Source organism: Balaenoptera acutorostrata, chromosome 5 (assembly GCF_949987535.1).
Source record: "Balaenoptera acutorostrata chromosome 5, mBalAcu1.1, whole genome shotgun sequence".
NCBI classification, from domain to species: domain Eukaryota; kingdom Metazoa; phylum Chordata; class Mammalia; order Artiodactyla; family Balaenopteridae; genus Balaenoptera; species Balaenoptera acutorostrata.
The window spans coordinates 59,243,801-59,262,779 of NC_080068.1; positions in this window are offsets into that span (position 1 = coordinate 59,243,801).

The window sequence follows — 18,979 nt, forward strand, 5'->3', positions numbered from 1 at the left end:
GCCTCTGCTCGCCGCAACTAGAGAAAAGCCCACCCGCAGTTTGCAGGGCAGAAATAGAGACACAGATGTAGAGTAAAAACATATGGACACCAAGGCGGGAAAGTGGCAGGGGGTGTGTTGTGGTGGTGGGATGAATTGGGACATTGGGATTGACATATATACACTAATATGTATAAAATGGATAGCTAATAAGAGCCTGATGTATAAAAAAATAAGTAAAATAAAATTCAAAAATTCAAAAAAAATAAGTAAAAAAAATTAAAAAAAATTACACGTCTATGGGGGTGGCACAGGTGGAAAAATAAATACAGGTCAGTTGCTAGCAGCTGGAAATACTGGTGTATGTCTCAACTTGAGTTTGGATTCAAGCCTATTCAGTTTAAAATTGAAGTTTTGGAAAAATTGGAAGAAGGTAAGGGAGGAAATAACATTAAGACATATCTCATTTACTGTGGTGTATTATATATTTTGCAAGTTTTAAAATCAAATAAATTATAATGTTATAATTTGGGGTTTCTTCAAATTTCATCACAAATATGGAAAGAGAAGAGGAAGATGAGAGGATTGGAGGAATAAAGTTTGAAATAATCAGTTCTGATATCTAGTCACAATAAGGAAGCAATTAATGCATGGTGGTGTTATTAGGCTAGAATAAAATGTTTCATGAATTAATGGGATCACAGAATAGTTTCAGGAACTGGAGGAAGAGTGGAATCTGTAGTTAAACATGGATCCTTAGGGTTTAATGTTTTTAACGAGGAAACTCTCAAGAAATGGTCAGGTCAATCTTATGCCTCACCTAGCGTTTGTATAGAACAAGCTCAACATATAAAAGAATCCTGGTTTGAATAAGCAATGAAACATGACATTTACAAATAACAATAATCTAAACTATAGTCAAATAGAATGGGCATATCTATAGATATATAGAAATTGATACCCTGTTTTTAAATATTCATATCTAAAACTATTTTTCTTGTGTTTATACTTATTTTCTTTTACCCTCACCGGTAATCCATGTTTTGGGAAAGGTTTTGAAGAAGAAAATTAAGATTGCCTCTGAAAGTAATAGAAAGCATTCACAAGTCAGTACTAGCCAGAGGCTGGAGAGTCTGCAGCTAAAATTAAATTACTTGTTAGAAAAATGTAAGGCAAAAGGCAGTGTTTCAACAAAAATGTATACTTATTTTATGCTACAGGCTGTGTGCACATGAAGTCACATGTGAATGAACCCCATAGGGTGAAGTGGTGTTTCAGTTATCTATTGCTACATTTAAAAAAATACTACCAAACCTAAAATATTTGGTACTTATTTTAGACTGGAAGGTAGAAAGGGCCCAAGAGTAGCAAAGCTTCTCATTGGAAGCTTCAAAGACAGTGAGGAAAGTATTGAAACCTGAGAAAAAGTGACACATTATAAAGTGGCAGGATATTTGGCAATACTGATGCCTGTGGGCAATTCAAAAATATACCTAATGAACTTGTGGACGTGGCTATGAAGATTTCCAGGCAGAATGTGAAAAGTGACAAATGCCTCTTTTAACTGTGTATGATAAAACTGGGGAGGAGAGAAATGTATTGAAGAGGAAACTGTCCAGTTTCAAGGAAAATTTAAGAAATGTATTGAAGAGAAAAACTTACAGAGCGAATATTTCTACCTAAGGACTTGCTTGACTGCAAAAGAAAACTATTTCTCCTTTCAGGTTCTCTAGCCTGCAAAATGTTCTTAAAGTTAAAAAGTGCTTCAGGGCGACACTGGGGCTAAGAAAAAGCTCAGAATGTAGAGCAGACAGTGAAAGAGTACCAACCCTTGGGAGCGGAACTGGGTCTTTTCTACATCCAATTCATGCTCTTTATTAAGCAGAGAGATTTGGTGACATATGCCTGGCTCTGTCTCAGACATACTTTGAAGCAGTGACTGCTACATGTCTTTCATGTTCCTCTTTTTGAACTACTACTATTATCACAGTGTTACCACCATGACTACTATTTCTATTACTATATAACAATTCCCTTCCTGTGAATCTTTGTCTTTTTAGATTCAGCAACCCAATTCTCTTAAACACACATACAAACCAGTTCGTTGCCCAGGTATTTTAGACAACTGATCATCACAATTTTTTTGGAAATGTGGTTCACTTGGTAGGTCTTTGTGACTCTCAGACAGCATTTGGTCATTAAGAAAAATGATTAGTGAATTGATTTTGAAAAAATGCAGTTATATTGTTTGGATAAAATGGGATTAACATGTGGTGTAAATACAATACTGTACTCAAAATATCTGAATGTTGTCTCTTGAATAGTGAATACCCACTTCTTTACATTCATTTATGACAAAATTAAATTGACATCATGCACACTTCAAAGTAACAATACAATCTCTGGTTAAGAGCTTAAATGGTGAATTTTTCTTTCCTGGACACTTCTAGATGGTTGAGTTTTTCCTAGGAACATCATGTTGACATACCATTTATACTTAACGAGAATTTTGATATAGTTACAAAGCTATAAATTAAGCAGACTTTCCATAGTTCAAAAGGAAGACAGTGAACAAAATAAGGACCCTGAGAAAAAACTAATTACATTATAAATCCTTAGTCTTGGGGCATGTTATAATGGAAATAAAAGTTTCTAGAGGCTTGGAAGAGAGCCTTCAAAAATTGATAATTTTACTGCAGTGATACTGTCATTTAAAACTACATAAATTGGTGAGCTATATTTTAAGCTTAATTTGTTTCTTTGATTTCCAATCTACATAAATTGTACAACTACTTACGTAAATACAGTATGCCAAATAAAATTCATTGCCAAAATCCAAAAACATTGTTCAGACATGTCAGGCTACCACATTATAATGCGGTGGTTCTTGTAAGGAAAAATACATCAAAATTACTTTTTTCTATCCTGAAAACGATACAGCTTTATAATTATGTGCGCTGTTCAATCATTTTCATCTACATTTTTGCAATAGGAATTTCAGAGGATTTTAGGGAATTTGTGTTCATTTTTGAAACTAGATTTTTTCTTACAGCAAATTTTAGAGCAACTTTACAGGGAAAAGAATGTTGTCAAAATAAATTTTTCTTGAAGTATACCAAATGTAGCAATTTCAAAATAGCAAATTGCTATATCTTCAATAGTAATACGATGATTTGTAAAGACTTCTAGCGTTATATTAAGCATCTTTATTGTGAAACTCTAGTCTTCAAATAGTTTCACCTGTTTCTCCTCTGTGCTTATGTAGAAATTATTGAAACACTTTCTAAAACATTAAAAGTGACTCATAGACATTCAGCTACTGTCAAGGGGAGGGATATATACAGCCAGGAACCATCATCTAACATCCTTCTAAAGACTTGTCAAATCTGTATGTAACGGAGAGATCATTTCTGCATTATAGGCATGAAAATGGTTATAATTAACTTCTCAAGCCCAACTGCATGGTGAGAAGGATAATTATAAAAGAATTCAAACCAATCTAAGCTTAATTATTCTGCACAGTGATGGGGTGGGGGCATTTCCAATAGCCTCCTGTTGTGCTATTGGAACCAAAGCAAGCTTGATTAGTACAGATTACGTCATGTCCTTCTTTGTCCAAATAGTTATATTTACTTTCAAAGTAAAATTCAAGTGGTAACCTTTGTCAACTTATTGAAGTATTTCAGAGAATTTAGTTTAAAGGTATTTGAAAGAGGAGGGTGGGTTACAGATTAGGTTGAGGTTGTACACCTTGGAGAAAATACTCTTAGACAAGGATTCAAATCTGATTTGACAACAATGGCAACAAATTAAAACATGTCACTTTTGACAAGTTTGGTACTGAAAGGCCCCTTTTACTTGATTTGTGCCACTGTAGTCTTTAGTGTGAAGAGGAGTACTGCAATTTCTATTAAGAGAGCAACTATACAAGTGCTATTATTATTGTTATTAACCTGAGCATCAGTGTATTTCTGATCTTTATGATTTTAATTTACATAGTTTTAAAACTTAGTAAAATCTTATTTTCTTACTCATTTTATATCAAGAGAGAAGGATAGAATGCCACTGCTATTGTACTTAAGTATACAAATAATTACAACGATGGATGAAGCACATATTATGAAATGATAGGCGCTGAAGAGAAAGTTATTAAAGGACTAATTCATATTTTATGAGTGATTCCTATGAAATGCCCTGCACGGACCATCTCAGAGGCATTGCTATATGCTTTTTATAAACATATTTTTTTCTTTCTGTTCTGTCATCTAAAAATGATTTAGAAACTTATAATAAAATATACCCAAACACATAAAAATAAAGATTAAAAAAATACACCATGTAGAGGAGACTGCTGGATTATATCTACAGATAAGCTAAACCTATTTACTACAAATGAATCTCAAGCTCTGAGCTCCTGGAAGTCTGGGAAAATACAAAATAAATAACATAAACCTCATTGACTAATAGATATGAGATGCAAAGTATTTGTTATACGTAATTTTGAGAAGAAATTTGTTTACATAATATTAAGTAACCTGCCTTATACCAACTTTTGTTTAAAGAATAAGAGCATGAAAATTAATCATTATTTTATTTAACAATTGTTCTATATGTAATAGAATATCTATGAGAGTATGATGTTATGTAAGCTAATATATAGCCTTAATACATTTTTTTCTATTTTATATATGCACTCAGTTGTTTTAAAATTTTCAATTCCATTTATATATGTATATATTTTATATATATACATACATATATTTAGTTCAGTTCTGTTTTTTCTTTTAGTACTGGTGATAGAAAGTTACACTGAAAGTAAACTATGTGATAGGCTGAAAATATTTTGCGGAAAATGAGAGAATCAGTTATCTCATGATTGTATAGATATATGGACTATGTGGAGTTTAAATGATAATGCTTAATTGATTTGAATTAAGCCATTCTGACTTATTTTTCAAGTGTACATTTATGAAAGGTTAGTTTCTATAAATAGTAGGTACACGTGGCAAAATTATGGGATTAGCTGTTTAGAATTATTTTAAGGGCTACTAAATAAGTGATTATTCTTAGTTATTTTTTCTCCTTCTTAAATTTTTTGTCTCTCACTTCAATGGGTACTTCAAAATTATGTGGTCTTAAAATGTCTTAATAAATGTTCTAGAAAAATAAATCCTAGAAGCAGAATTTCTAGTGTTAGCTCTGAAAAGGCTAATGGCAGCAGTGATCATTTCTTTGTAACAAATATCTCATGGTGGCTTATAAGGACAATGATAAATATTTTGGCTAAAGAACAAAACAAAACAGGATCTCCAAATTGGGTAGACTCAAGATACAGGAAGAAAGAAAACATATGTTTCAAACACCATTTCAGTAGCAAAAGGAAAATCCAATACTTTAGTTTTACCTCAAAATTTCTACAAATTATCAACTAGTGATGATATACCTTCCTAAATTCACACACTGCCAATCACCTCACAGGCACTTCTTTGGAATCTCTAAATAACTTTGATGTTCAGGAACAGAACTATTATCAATTTTGTAGATACTCTCACGTAAAGAATCCTGGAGTTATAAGGCAGTTTATAAATATTTAGTCCAAACTACCTCCTATTATTAGGTTCCTTCTGCCAACTCTGCTAAATTGCATGCTTCCACAAAAGAATTAGCTGTACTTTTTTAGGGAAATGTAAAATGTCTTCAACATAGCAAATTCAAATGATATTTTATAAATATAATTGTGGTTCCTAATAGTCTTACAAAGCAGCAACACAGTGACAAAATTGAGAAGCGTGACTGTGTGTATATGTGTATGTTAGAGTGCATGTGTGCACATGTATCTGTGTTTTATTAATATTGATCAAGTTGATGGCAAGGCCCATTTTAAGCCTCTCTTCTGATAGAATCACTCCTGTTTTTACACTGTAGTAAGATATTTTTGCTTTACAATTAGAATTCAATTGAATGGTATACTTATTGCCTGATTTGGTTTAGATAGTTTTCTGTAAATGTGAATTCTTCCTGCTGGCTATTAAATTAATCTGCCACGATAAACAACAAGGATATGTTATATAGCACAGAGAATTACAGCTATTATCTTGTAATATCTTTTAATGGACTATAATCTGTAAAAATACTGAATCACTGTGCTGTATACCTGAAACTAATATAATATGGTAAATCAACTATACTTCAATAAAAAAATTCTGCCACGTACTTAATAAATAGTTCCAGAGTATTGTGCTAGACATTTTTCTGTTTGCTCTCAGATCTACTTCTCTTCTTTCTTCCTGCCTCACTGTGTGCTGACTCATGCAAACTAGGTTTTCCCATCCTCCTTGTCAACGAACCAAGCTTCCGTCATTGAGAGGTACTGGCAAGAGATTGGGGTGCGCAGGGGTCAGGAAGAAAGCAGATCAGTTCTGCCCCTTTCTCTCTCTGCATCAGTAGCATCTTGAGCCGTGGCCCTTTCTCATCCATAGTCCCAGCTCCCCCTAGCAGATTCCCTGTGCTTCTGCTGAGTGGCCACAGATCCTGGGCTCAGGTCACTTTGTCTCCTCCCTTTGCCCTTCCATCCCTCAGAGTGGTTGCCGCTTCCTGTGTTTGCTAATCTCTGGATTGCCTCACTAGCCACTGTTTGCACTTCTAGCATCTCTAGGCATATTGGCATTTAAATCCCCTGCTTACATGCCTTTCATTGAATTACTTAGTGTTCTTTCAGTTTCCTTGCTAGACAATGACTTAAACCAGTACTATTTTTTTTGATGATGGACCAAGTTAGTTACAATCTAGGGGAACAAATGCATTACATTAATATTATTTATTCCAACAAGTTATGCAAAACAAAGAAAAAGGGATTAATGAGAATAATAAAAAAACTGGCAATAATACCTCTAGACATAACGTTAGGGTTACTGTTCTGGAACAGAAAAACCTGAACTGATAAAGTCACAGTTTCCCTCAATCACAACTTGAAGACTGAGTGAAAAAAAATCTACAACAAAAATTTAGTCAGTAACTACTTTTTAACATGTAAACACATATTTTACATATAAATATTAAAATGCAATCCAAAATACCAAATTAGGTTCTGCTAGAATTTCCTGGAATTCCTCAGAGAAAAATGTCCAATAATACCCATTCATTTGCAAATATTCATAAACTTAAGTTATGCAGGTAATATTACATTGAATAAAGAAATAAATGTGACGTTCCTCCACCTTTTTCTACCACTGACACAGAATGTCATATTCCTTTCTGCTGTAAATCTCTAGAACATTTTTCTTTATTATTAAGCACAACTTTCTGCAAATAACAGATTTTGGCATTTTCATTTTATGCTCTATTAAACAGCAATTTTAAAAAATGAAACAAGTAATATTTCTTTTTAAGGCATTTTATCCTTGACTCCATTTTCTTTTGGAGTTTTTTTTTTTTTACCTTTGTGACAAGAGAAAGGAAGACAAAATATTTTCTTTTCCTATACTTGTGTTGCCTAGAAGTGGTTCATATTTAAACTTTATTCTTTCACCTTGGACAATCTGACAAGGACAAATGGTTCATATATCAGGAAATACCCCAAACTGCTAGGTGAGGCTGTCACACTTTGTGTACATAGTGTCTTACAGAGGTGACTATAATGACTGTAATACATCATTTGGAAATGGGGCTGCAGAAACAGGGTGAATCAACATCCCAGGAACAAAGTTTATTTATTTCCGCTGTTGTGATAGGAGCTGCTAGAAGCATTTTTCTAATGGCCCTAATGAGTCTCTGAAGACCTTGCTTCCTGTCTTATTTCTTACAGTACCTAAGAATAGAAGTCAGTATTTGTGTAGCAATAGAGCTAGATAAATAGCTTCAAAAGCATTCAACAAACCATGTTGATTCTTTTCCCCTGAATGGACTGCAGGAGGGTTTAAGCTTGTATTCTATGGTTAACTTTAATCTCCTCAGGAAGCACTCAGAGTTGATATAAAATATACGTAACGTATGCTAAAATTTTGATTCATATTCTTTGGGTCATAAAGGTACAGTACTTCCTAGCCATGTCCAGAATCATTCAACTATATTTTAATCCTATACTCTGCTGTTTATTTAGCACACTGACTACTATGACCTCTGAATACCAAATACAAAAAGTGCTCCTTGAGAGAAGAATTCTGTTTATTACAAGAGTATTAACAATATTCCTGGAAATTTTATAATTTTGGAATTGTGTACAATACTTTATCAGCACAGTAATTTTCATAATTTTGTCTTTAGCTGGAAATTTTATTTTATGATCTCTTAAAGTTAGGAATAGAAGAACCTTGGATTTAAATATTATTGGGACAATATAAGCAGTGAATCTGGGAAAGATTTTAAGCTGGACCCTATCAACATTGCAGCTGGATAGGTGATCAGGAATCCTAGCCAGTCATTTATCACCATAGGTCTGAAACTAGAACATTCCATCCGAGGAGGGATCAGATCCTCAGAAAAATCTGCTTAAATCTTAAAATTTATATAAACTTAATTTGGACCAGAGAGGAAAACTCAATGAAGCTTTTTGAGTTAATAAACAACTAAAATGGTTATATATTTATATTGAATAACTAGTTTATTTCTTTGTGTAGAGAAAAAATATATATATTTATGTAAACCTAATGGCTCAGTGACTTTGTCAAGCCTCTTGGCATTTCATACTATGTCCTTTTTTTACTTTTGAAAGGACACATCACTAGTCACACTTCTCCTTCCTTTGCTTCTTTGCTCATCCAATTGTTAACATCTTCCCATCCTTTTCTTGTCTTTCTCTTATAAATAATCTTCTATATGGTTCATTTTCTATTAAAGGGAGCATAAAAATTACTATTCAAACTTATTAGTGATATTATAAAGACAAATTTTCCAGTGTCCACTGAATTCCTGAATACATCAAATAAAGCATTTGAGTCCCTACACCATAAAAAAGAATCACTGCATACAAGAGGGAGTGTTTTTATTTTTTCCTCTTATCAACAAGAGTGGATATATATTTTACCTTTTAACTAGATGAAATGAATTCATGCATTTCTAAATATATACTACAGGTTTTAGTTTCTATTAGATGTTATATATTAAGTGAGATAAATAGTTATTTTCAAAATAACAAAAGCAAAACTGAAATTCTGCTAAAACCAAGAATGAAAAATGCAGATTTCCCCCACAAAAATTTGAAACTAGGAGAGTATGGACTCTTAACTCCATATGTAATAGCTTATTTTAAAATCTGTTTTAGCAATCAACTAAAGATGTCTAATTTGACCCCCAACTAAAGTCAATAAAATTTATAAAAATACATATGAAACAGAAGACTCTGTGTTGAACAAGAAAACACAATATGGATAGACATTAAAAAAAAACAAAGATTGTCTTATCTCTGAGTTAATTACATGACTGGATCAAGTCTTTTTTTTTTTTTTTGAATTTTTGAATTTTATTGTATTTATTTTTTTATACAGCAGGTTATTAGTTATCCATTTTATACATAATAGTATATATATGTCAGTCCTAATATCCCAATTCATCACACCACCATCCACAGCTCCCCACCACTTTCTCCCCTTGGTGTCCATACGTTTGTTCTCTACATCTGTGTCTCTATTTCTGCCCTGCAAACTGGTTCATCTGTACCATTTTTCTAGGTTCCACATATATGCGTTAATATATGATATTGGTTTTTCTCTTTCTGACTTACTTCATTCTGTATGACAGTCTCTAGATGCATCCACGTCTCTACAAATGACCCAATTTCGTTCCTTTTTATGGCTGAGTAATATTCCATTGTATATATGTACCACATCTTCTTTACCCATTCATCTGTCAATGGGCATTTAGGTGGCTTCCATGACCTGGCTATTGTAAATAGTGCTGCAATGAATATTGGGGTGCATGTGTCTTTTTGAATTATGGTTTTCTATGGGTATATGCCCAGTAGTGGGATTGCTGGGTCATATGGTAATTCTATTTTTAGTTTTTTAAGGAACCTCCATACTGTTCTCCATAGTGGCTGTATCAATTTACATTCCCACCAACAGTGCAAGAGGGTTCCCTTTTCTCCACACCCTCTCCAGCATTTGTTGTTTGTAGATTTTCAGATGATACCCAGTCTAGCTGGTGTGAGGTGATACCTCACTGTAGTTTTGATTTGCATTTCTCTAATAAGTAGTGATGTTGAGCAGCTTTTCATGTGTCTCTTCACCATCTGCATATCTTCTTTGGAGAAATGTCTATTTACGTCTCCTGCCTATTTTTTGATTGCGTTGTTTGTTTTTTTTAATACTGAGCTGCATGAGCTGTTTATATATTTTGGAGATTAATCTTCTGTCTGTTGATTCGTTTGTAAATATTTTCTCCCATTCTGAGGGTTGTCTTTTCATCTTGTTTGTAGTTTCCTTTGCTTTGCAAAAGCTTTTAAGTTTCATTAGGTCCCAATTGTTTACTTTTGTTTTTATTTCCATTACTCTAGGAGGTTGGTCAAAAAGGATCTTGCTGTGATTTATGTCAAAAAGCGTTCTTCCTATGTTTTCCTCTAAGAGTTTTACAGTGTCCGGTCTTACATTTAGGTCTATAATGCATTTTGAGTTAATTTTTGTGTATGGTGTTAGGGAGTGTTCTAATTTCATTCTTTTAAATGTAGCTGTCCAGTTTTCCCAGTACCACTTATTGAAGAGATTGTCTTTTCTCTATTGTATATCCTTGCCTCCACTGTCATAGATTAGTTAACCATAGGTGAGTGGGTTTATCTCTGGGCTTTCTATCCTGTTCCATTGATCTATATTTCTGTTTTTGTGCTAGCACCATATTGTCTTGATTACTGTAGCTTTGTAGTATAGTCTGAAGTCAGGGACTCTGATTCCTCCAGCTCCGTTTTTTTCCCCTCAAGTCTGCTTTGGCTATTCGGGGTCTTTTGTGTCTCCATACAAATTTTAAGATTTTTTGTTCTAGTTCTGTAAAACATGCCATTGGTATTTTGATAGGGATTGCATTGAATCTGTAGATTGCTTTGGGTAGTATAGACATTTTCACAATATTGATTCTTCCAATCCAAGAACATGGTATATCTCTCCATCTGTTTGTATCATCTTTAATTTCTCTCATCAATGTCTTATAGTTTTCTACATACAGGTCTTTTGTCCCCTTAGGTAGGTTTATTCCTAGGTATTTTATTCTTTTTGTTGCAATGGTAAACGGGAGTGTTTCCTTAATTTCTCTTTCAGATTTTTCATTATTAGTGTATAGGAATGCAAGAGATGTCTGTGCATTAATTTTGTATCCTGCAACTTTACAAAATTCATTGATCAGCTCTAGTAGTTTTCTGGTGGCATTTTTAGGATTCTCTATGTATAGTATCATGTCATCTGCAAACAGTGACAGTTTTACTTATTCTTTTCCAGTTTGTATTCCTTTTCCTTCTCTTGTCTGATCACCATGGCTAGGACTTCGAAAACTATGTTGAATAATAGTGGCGAGAGTGGACATCCTTGTCTCGTTCCTGATCTTAGAGGAAATGCTTTCAGTTTTTCACCATTGAGAATGATGTTTGCTGAGGGTTTGTCGCATATGATCGTTATGATGTTGAGGTAGGTTCCCTCTATGCCCACGTTCTGGAGAGTTTTTATCATAAATGGGTGTTGAATTTTGTCAAAAGCTTTTTCTGCATCTATTGAGATGATCATATGGTTTTTCTTCTTCAATTTGTTAATATGGTGTATCACATTGATTAATTTGCGTATATTGAAGAATCCTGCATCCCTGGGATAAATCCCACTTGATCATGGTGTATGATCCTTTTAATGTGTTGTTAGATTCTGTTTGCTAGTAGTTTGTTGAGCATTTTTGCATTTATATTCATCAGTGATATTGGTCTGTAATTTTCTTTTTTTGTAGTTTCTTTGTCTGGTTTTCGTATCAGGGAGATGGTGGCCTCGTAGAATGAGTTTGGGAGTGTTCCTTCCTCTGCAATTTTTTGGAAGAGTTTGAGAAGGATGGGTGTTAGCTCTTCTCTAAAGGTTTGATAGAATTCACCTGTGAAGCCGTCTGGTCCTGGACTTTTGTTTATTGGAAGATTTTTAATCACAGTTTCCATTTCATTACTTGTGATTGGTCTGTTCATATTTTCTATTTCTTCAGACTTGGAAGGTTATACCTTTGTAAGAATTTGTCCATTTCTTCCAGGTTGTCCGTTTTATTGGCATATAGTTGCTTGTAGTAATCTCTTAGGATGCTTTGTATTTCTGTGGTATCTCTTGTAACTTCTCCTTTTTCATTTCTAATTTTATTGATTTGAGTCCTCTCCCTCTTTTTCTTGATGAGTCTGGCTAATGGTTTATCAATTTTGTTTATCTTCTCAAAGAACCAGCTTTTAGTTTTATCGATCTTTGCTATTGTTTTCTTTGTTTCTATTTCATTTTTTTCTGCTCTGATCTTTATGATTTCTTTCCTCCTACTAACTTTGGGTTTTGTTTGTTCTTCTTTCTCGAGTTCATTTAGATGTAAGGTTAGATTGTTTATTTGAGATTTTTCTTGTTTCTTGATGTAGGCTTGTATTGCTATAAACTTCCCTCTTAGAACTGCTTTTGCTGCATCTCGTAGGTTTTGGATTGTCGTGTTTTCATTGTCATTTTTCTCTATGTATCTTTTGATTTCCTCTTTGCTTTCTTCAGTGATCTCTTGGTTATTTAGTAGTGTATTGTTTAGCCTCCATGTGTTTGTGTTTTTTACATTTTTTTCCCTGTAATTGATTTCTAATCTCAGAGCATTGTGATCAGAGAAGATGCTTGATATGATTTCAATTTTCTTAAATTTACTGAGGCTTGATTTGTGACCCAAGATGTGATCTATCCTAGAGAATGTTCTGTGTGTACTTGAGAAGCAAGTGTAATCTGCTGTTTTTGGATGGATTGTCCTATAAATATCAATTAAATCTATCTGGTCTATTGAGTCATTTAAAGCTTGTGTTTCCTTATTAATTTTCTGTTTGGATGATCTGTCCATTGGTGTAAGTGATGTGCTAAAGTCCCCCACTATTATTGTGTTACTTTCAATTTCCTCTTTTATAGCTGTTAGTAGTTGCCTTATATATTGAGGTATTCCTTTGTTTGGTACATATATATTTATAATTGTTATATTTTCTTCTTGGATTGATCCCTTGGTCATTATGTAGTATCCTTCCTTGTCTCTTGTAACATTCTTTATTCTAAAGTCTGTTTTATCTGATATGTGTATTGCTACTCCAGCTTTCTTTTAATATCCATTTGCATGGAATATCTTTTTCCTTCCCCTCATTTTCAGTCTGTATGTGTCCCTAGGTCTGAAGTGGGTGTCTTGTAGACAGCATATATATGGGTCTTTTGTATCCCTCAGTGAGCCTGTGTCTTTTGGTTGGAGGATTTAATCCATTCACGTTTAAGGTAATTATCAATATGTATGTTACTACTACCATTTTCTTGATTGTTATGGGTTTGTTTTAGTAGGTCCTTTTCTTCTCTTGTGTTTTCCACTTAGAGAAGTTTCTTTAGCATTTGTTGTAGAGCTGGTTTGGTGGTGCTGAATTCTCTTAGCTTTTGCTTGTCTGTAAACCTTTTGATCTCTTCGTCAAATCTGAATGAGATCCTTGCTGGGTAGAGTAATCTTTGTTGTAGTTTCTTACCTTTCATCACTTTAAATATATCATGTCACTCCCTTCTGGCTTGTAGAGTTTCTGCTGAGAAATCAGCTGTTAACCTTATGGGAGTTCCCTTGTATGTTATTTGTCGTTTTTCCCTTTCAATATTTTTTCTTTGTCTTTAATTTTTGTCAATTTGATTACTATGTGCCTCCGTGTGTTTCTTCTTGGGTTTATCCTGCCTGGGACTCTCTGTGCTTCCTGGCCTTGGGTGGCTATTTCCTTTCCCATGTTAGGGAAGTTTTTGACTATAATCTGTTCAAATATTTTCTCGGTTCCTTTCTCTCTCTTCTCCTTCTGGGACCCCTATAATGTGAATGTTGTTGCATTTAATGTTGTCCCAGAGATCTCTTAGGCTTTCTTCATATCTTTTCATTCTGTTTTCTTTATTCTGTTCTGTGGCAGTGAATTCCACCATTCTGTCTTCCAGGTCACTTATCTGTTCTTCTGCCTCAGTTATTCTGCTATTGATTCCTTCTTGGGTATTTTTCATTTCAGTTATTGTATTGTTCATCTCTGTTTGTTTGTTCTTTAATTCTTCTAGGTGTTTGTTCTTTAATTTTTCTAGGTCTTTGTTAAACATTTCTTGCATCTTCTTTATCTTTGCCCCCATTCATTTTCTGAGGTCCTGAATCATTTTCACTATCATTATTCTGAATTCTTTTTCCGGAAGGTTGCCTATCTCCACTTCATTCAGTTGTTTTTCTGTGGTTTTATCTTGTTCCTTCATCTGGTACATAGTCCTCTGCCTTTTCATTTTGTCTATCTTCTGTTTGTGTGGGTCTTGTTCCACAGGCTTCAGGATTGTAGTTTTTCTTCCTTCTGCTATCTGACCTCTGGTGGATGAGGTTATCTAAGAGGCCTGTGCCAGTTTCCTGATGGGAGGGACTGGTGGTGGGTAGAGCTGGCTGTTGCTCTGGTGGGCAGAGCTCAGTAAAACTTTAATCGGCTTGTCTGCTGATGGGTGTGGCTGGGTTCCCTCCCTGTTGGTTGTTTTGCCTGAGGCAATCCAACAGCAGAGCCTACCTGGCTCTTTGGTGGGGCTAATGGTGGACTCTGGGAGAGCTCAAACCGAGGAGTACATCCCAGAACTTCTGCTGCCCGTGTCCTTGTCCCTGCAGTGAGCCACAGCTGCCCCCTGCCTCTGCAGGAGACCCTCCAGCACTAGCAGGTAGGTCTGCTTCAGTCTCCTAAGGGGTCACTGCTCCTTCCCCTGGGTCCTGATGCACACACTACTATGTGTGTGCCCTCCAAGAGTGGAGTCTCTGTTTCCCCCAGTCCTGTCGAAGTCCTGCAATTAAATCCCGCTAGCCTTCAAAGTCTGATTCTCTAAGAATTCTTCCTCCCATTGCCAGACCCCCAGGTTGGGAAGCCTGACGTGGGGCTCAGAACCTTCACTCCAGTGGGTGGACTTCTGTGGTAAAAGTGTTCTCCAGTTTGTGAGTCAGCCACCCAGCAGTTATGGGATTTGATTTTATTGTGATTGCGCCCCTCCTACTATCTCACTGTGGTTTCTCCTTTGTCTTTGGATGTGGGGTATCTTTTTTGGTGAGTTCCAGTGTCTCCCTGTCGATGACTGTTCAGCAGTTAGTTGTGATTCTGGTGCTCTCGCAAGAGGGAGTGAGTGCACGTCCTTCTACTCTGCCATCTTGAACCAATCTCCTTGGATCTAGTCTTAAAGAGTCAGAATGACATCTTACTGAATTTGAAAATAAAAAGATACAAGAAAAGTGTTTATCTGCAGAAGATTTAGAATGTTAAATTATTGATAATTACCCTTGAATTTTCCCCTTGTATACATAATTTGAGAATATAAATTACATATGAATTTTTTCAAATTTCTTCAAAATTTTACCTATCATTGGAATTTATTGACACTCTCTAAGCTGAATTCCCATGAGCAGTCTGATTATAATAATGCACTTCTGTTGCTTTATTTTGGTGAGCAGGACCATTTATTTTACTTAACATGGGTGAGTAATTTACTCTCATGCTCCATATTATTTTAAATAAGTTCATGTTGCAAAAATAATGATGATTATTATTTTTATTGCCTATGACGATGTGAGTAGTGTATAACTTGCTCATAACTCTTTCATTTAGAATCAGTGCCATATAAAATACACATAAGGACAATTCATTATTAGAGTTTAAAATATACTATTTTCCAAACCCCAGAAATTTATCAAATCTGCTAATAAAGCTGCAATAACAGCAACAATGTTTTCCTTCATTGTAAATCTTTTATAATAATAATGCTTTATTTTTATTATCATCATTTATAAATAGAGACCAAGTATTTTCCCCTCAATCATAAACCTAAATGATATGGTACATTATTGACTACTTCATCAGTTTATAATTCAAAATCAGATGTGCTCCATTTAAATAACAGAATGAGAAATCAAATACTTATAAAAAATCATGTTCTAATATATTTTAAATGAATAAATTAAAATAGCAGGTTCACACTTACAGAACAAGTGAACATTATGATGGAAGTGAAAAATTGAGTCCAAAAACAGATTTCACGAAGTTGATAATCTGAATGGAAGTGATATATTTATAGGTCATGGAAAATACTTTGACAGAATTTTACTTTTAATATACTTTTAAAGCTGACAAATAAAATCACAGATATAATGCAAGCAGTCACATTCTTGAGGATTTTTTAAAAAGTCTTTACTTGTCTCTCTTAGGACAAGAATGATTCATGAATTAATGAATAGCTGCATTTTGCTTCACTATTAGCTAAGACCACACCTTTTTCTGTAAATGAGAATAAAACCATCCATGGAGTTCTTTGTAGGATGGTAGCCAGGAAATTTGTTATATTGAATGCATAAGGAAAAGGAATTGTTTAGGGTGACCCAAGGGTGTATAACTAGGAGTAATGGCATGAAATTAAAGAAAAAGAAAATTTAGGTTGATCTTCAGATCGATGTCCTAAGTTTATTAGGATACACAACTCTCTCCCAAGGGAAATGGTTAAAGCCTCATTATTTCAGTCTTTTAAAGTTAACCAGGCAGAATACCCCAGGACATAATGTAAAAAATAATCCTGTATTGTCAGAATCTGATGGAAGAGATGATCTAACAAGTCTTTTCCATCATTAATTTCCATGGTCATGAACTAGTGATTATGGCTGCAATTAGCACTGTTTAAAGGAAAGTGCAATTTCAATACTGAAACTAGCTTCCCTGGAGCTAAAAAGCCTGGACCTAATTCAAAGTAAAAACAAGGGGAGGAGGACTGGAGCCAAACCAAACTACAATAAATACACTTAGAAGTGACAAAAGAAGGAAATTCTGATATTGTCAGTGCTACTATACATGGCTGCTTAGTTCTTTCTCTCTCTTTCTTTCTTTCTTTCTTTTTTTTTTTTTTTATAAAGGAAACTTTGGTAGCAGTCCTAGTATTATTCTTTTTCATTCATGAATCATCTTGATTCACTGATTTATTTTCAAGTTTGGGGATGATGAGTGGAGAATATAAGGTTTGACTCTCTAGTTAGCTACTTGAAATTTGTCCAGGTCTTCATTCTCTTCATTTGTATGTTATTTTATCAAACAATTTCTAAAAGACTCAAAATGCACAAATGAATTCTCAGTGATGTCTGTAAAATTAAACTTCCCAGAGTAATGGAGCACAGGATTTCTAAATCAGCCTTAGTAAGCTACCCTTAGTAGCTATCCATGTGATAATTTTTTAAATTATTTAATTTTTCTTCAGTTATTTGTGAATTATTTTTATTCTCCTTTTTTATCATGCAAAAATGGGAGAAGTGAAAAGAAGCAGCTCCAGATTATTGACTCTAATTCTGAAAAATAATTTTCAAGAGAAGAATAATATTTGACTATCATATGTTCTAAAAGTAAATATTTCAGAAAGGCAAAATGAACACTGAATTGCAAAGGAGTTTCCCAAGGAAAAGAGAACCATTTTCATAACTATGATCATAGAAGTCTATCGAATGCTTGTGGAAAGGCAGAAAAAGCACTTAGCTGATTGTACTTTTAGTAAAAAGGAACAAACTGGCTTCATTATCCCCCTAATTCTTCAAACAAAATGATTCTTATGTTTTTGAACTCCACAGTTGTTACCAAGCCACATTCTCTGCCCTCAAAAAGTACATAGTCTAATGCGCAGGAGGAGATAAAAACATGCACTGAATATAGCACCAATTATAAGCAACTAGTTTAATAAATACAACTATATGTGACAGAAAGATGAATTTGCCTGACTGGTTCAAGGATAGGGCCACGGTTTGCTAATCTGTGATCTGTGTGTGTGTGTGTCTGTATTGTGAAGATATGAAAAGGCATTTCTACAAGTTGGGGCAGAATGAACAATTACATGGAAAAAAATGAAGTATATAATGTGTTTGGGGAATAACAGTTGTATGTTGCCAAAGAGAGGAGTTTAGAAATGAGTGGTAAGAAAAAGGTAGAAACAACAGAACAAGGATTCTGAATATTATGGATTTCATTCATTGGCAATAGAGAACCATTAAAACGTGTTTTTCATTTGTTTGTTTAGCTGGAGACTACCATTGTCAAATATACATACTGCGAAGATTACTTTGATGAACAGAATGGTAAGAAAAGGTTGCTGAAATCATGCAGATCAGTTAAAAGGCTAATGCAACAATGCAAACAAAAGGGTGGGTGTTTTTCTTTTCCCCAAATTTCTTCGAATTGAATTTGGCCCCTGCAGACCCATCAACAAAACTAAAAAATATTGCCAGATCTTAGATAATTATGAGTCTTTCTGTTATAATTCAGGGGAGATCAAATGTAATTAAGCTGAAAGAGATAAAAGAAAGTTTATCCATGTCACTTATGGGAAGACCAACGGCACAATAACCTTGGCAGAATTACATACAACATCAACAACGAGTAGTATTTCGAAAGGCTATCAAATGGAAGCAGAAATCACCCTGTAATCTAAGGTACTGAGTACAAAAATTTGCCTAAGGAATTTCAGCTGCCTTTGTGAACTTAACAGGGCAAGAATGGGATCTACTGCATTTGCTCAACTAATATTAAACTAGAAAACTTGAGAGGCAAAGCTTGGAAGACCACAGGGGGGCACTTTTACTGAAAGCAACATCATTCATTATGAAAAAGGAGCACCTCAAAAATACTTCTGAAGGAAGAAAAATGTATTTTTCTATGATCACTTTTAGAGACTTCTTTTTTCAGTCATATTTTGTGTGATGGCAGGCACATGAGCTTAGCAACATGAACATTCATGTGGCTATGGGCATCTTTAATGGAACATTCTCATAATCATTTTCGAAACCACCTCTA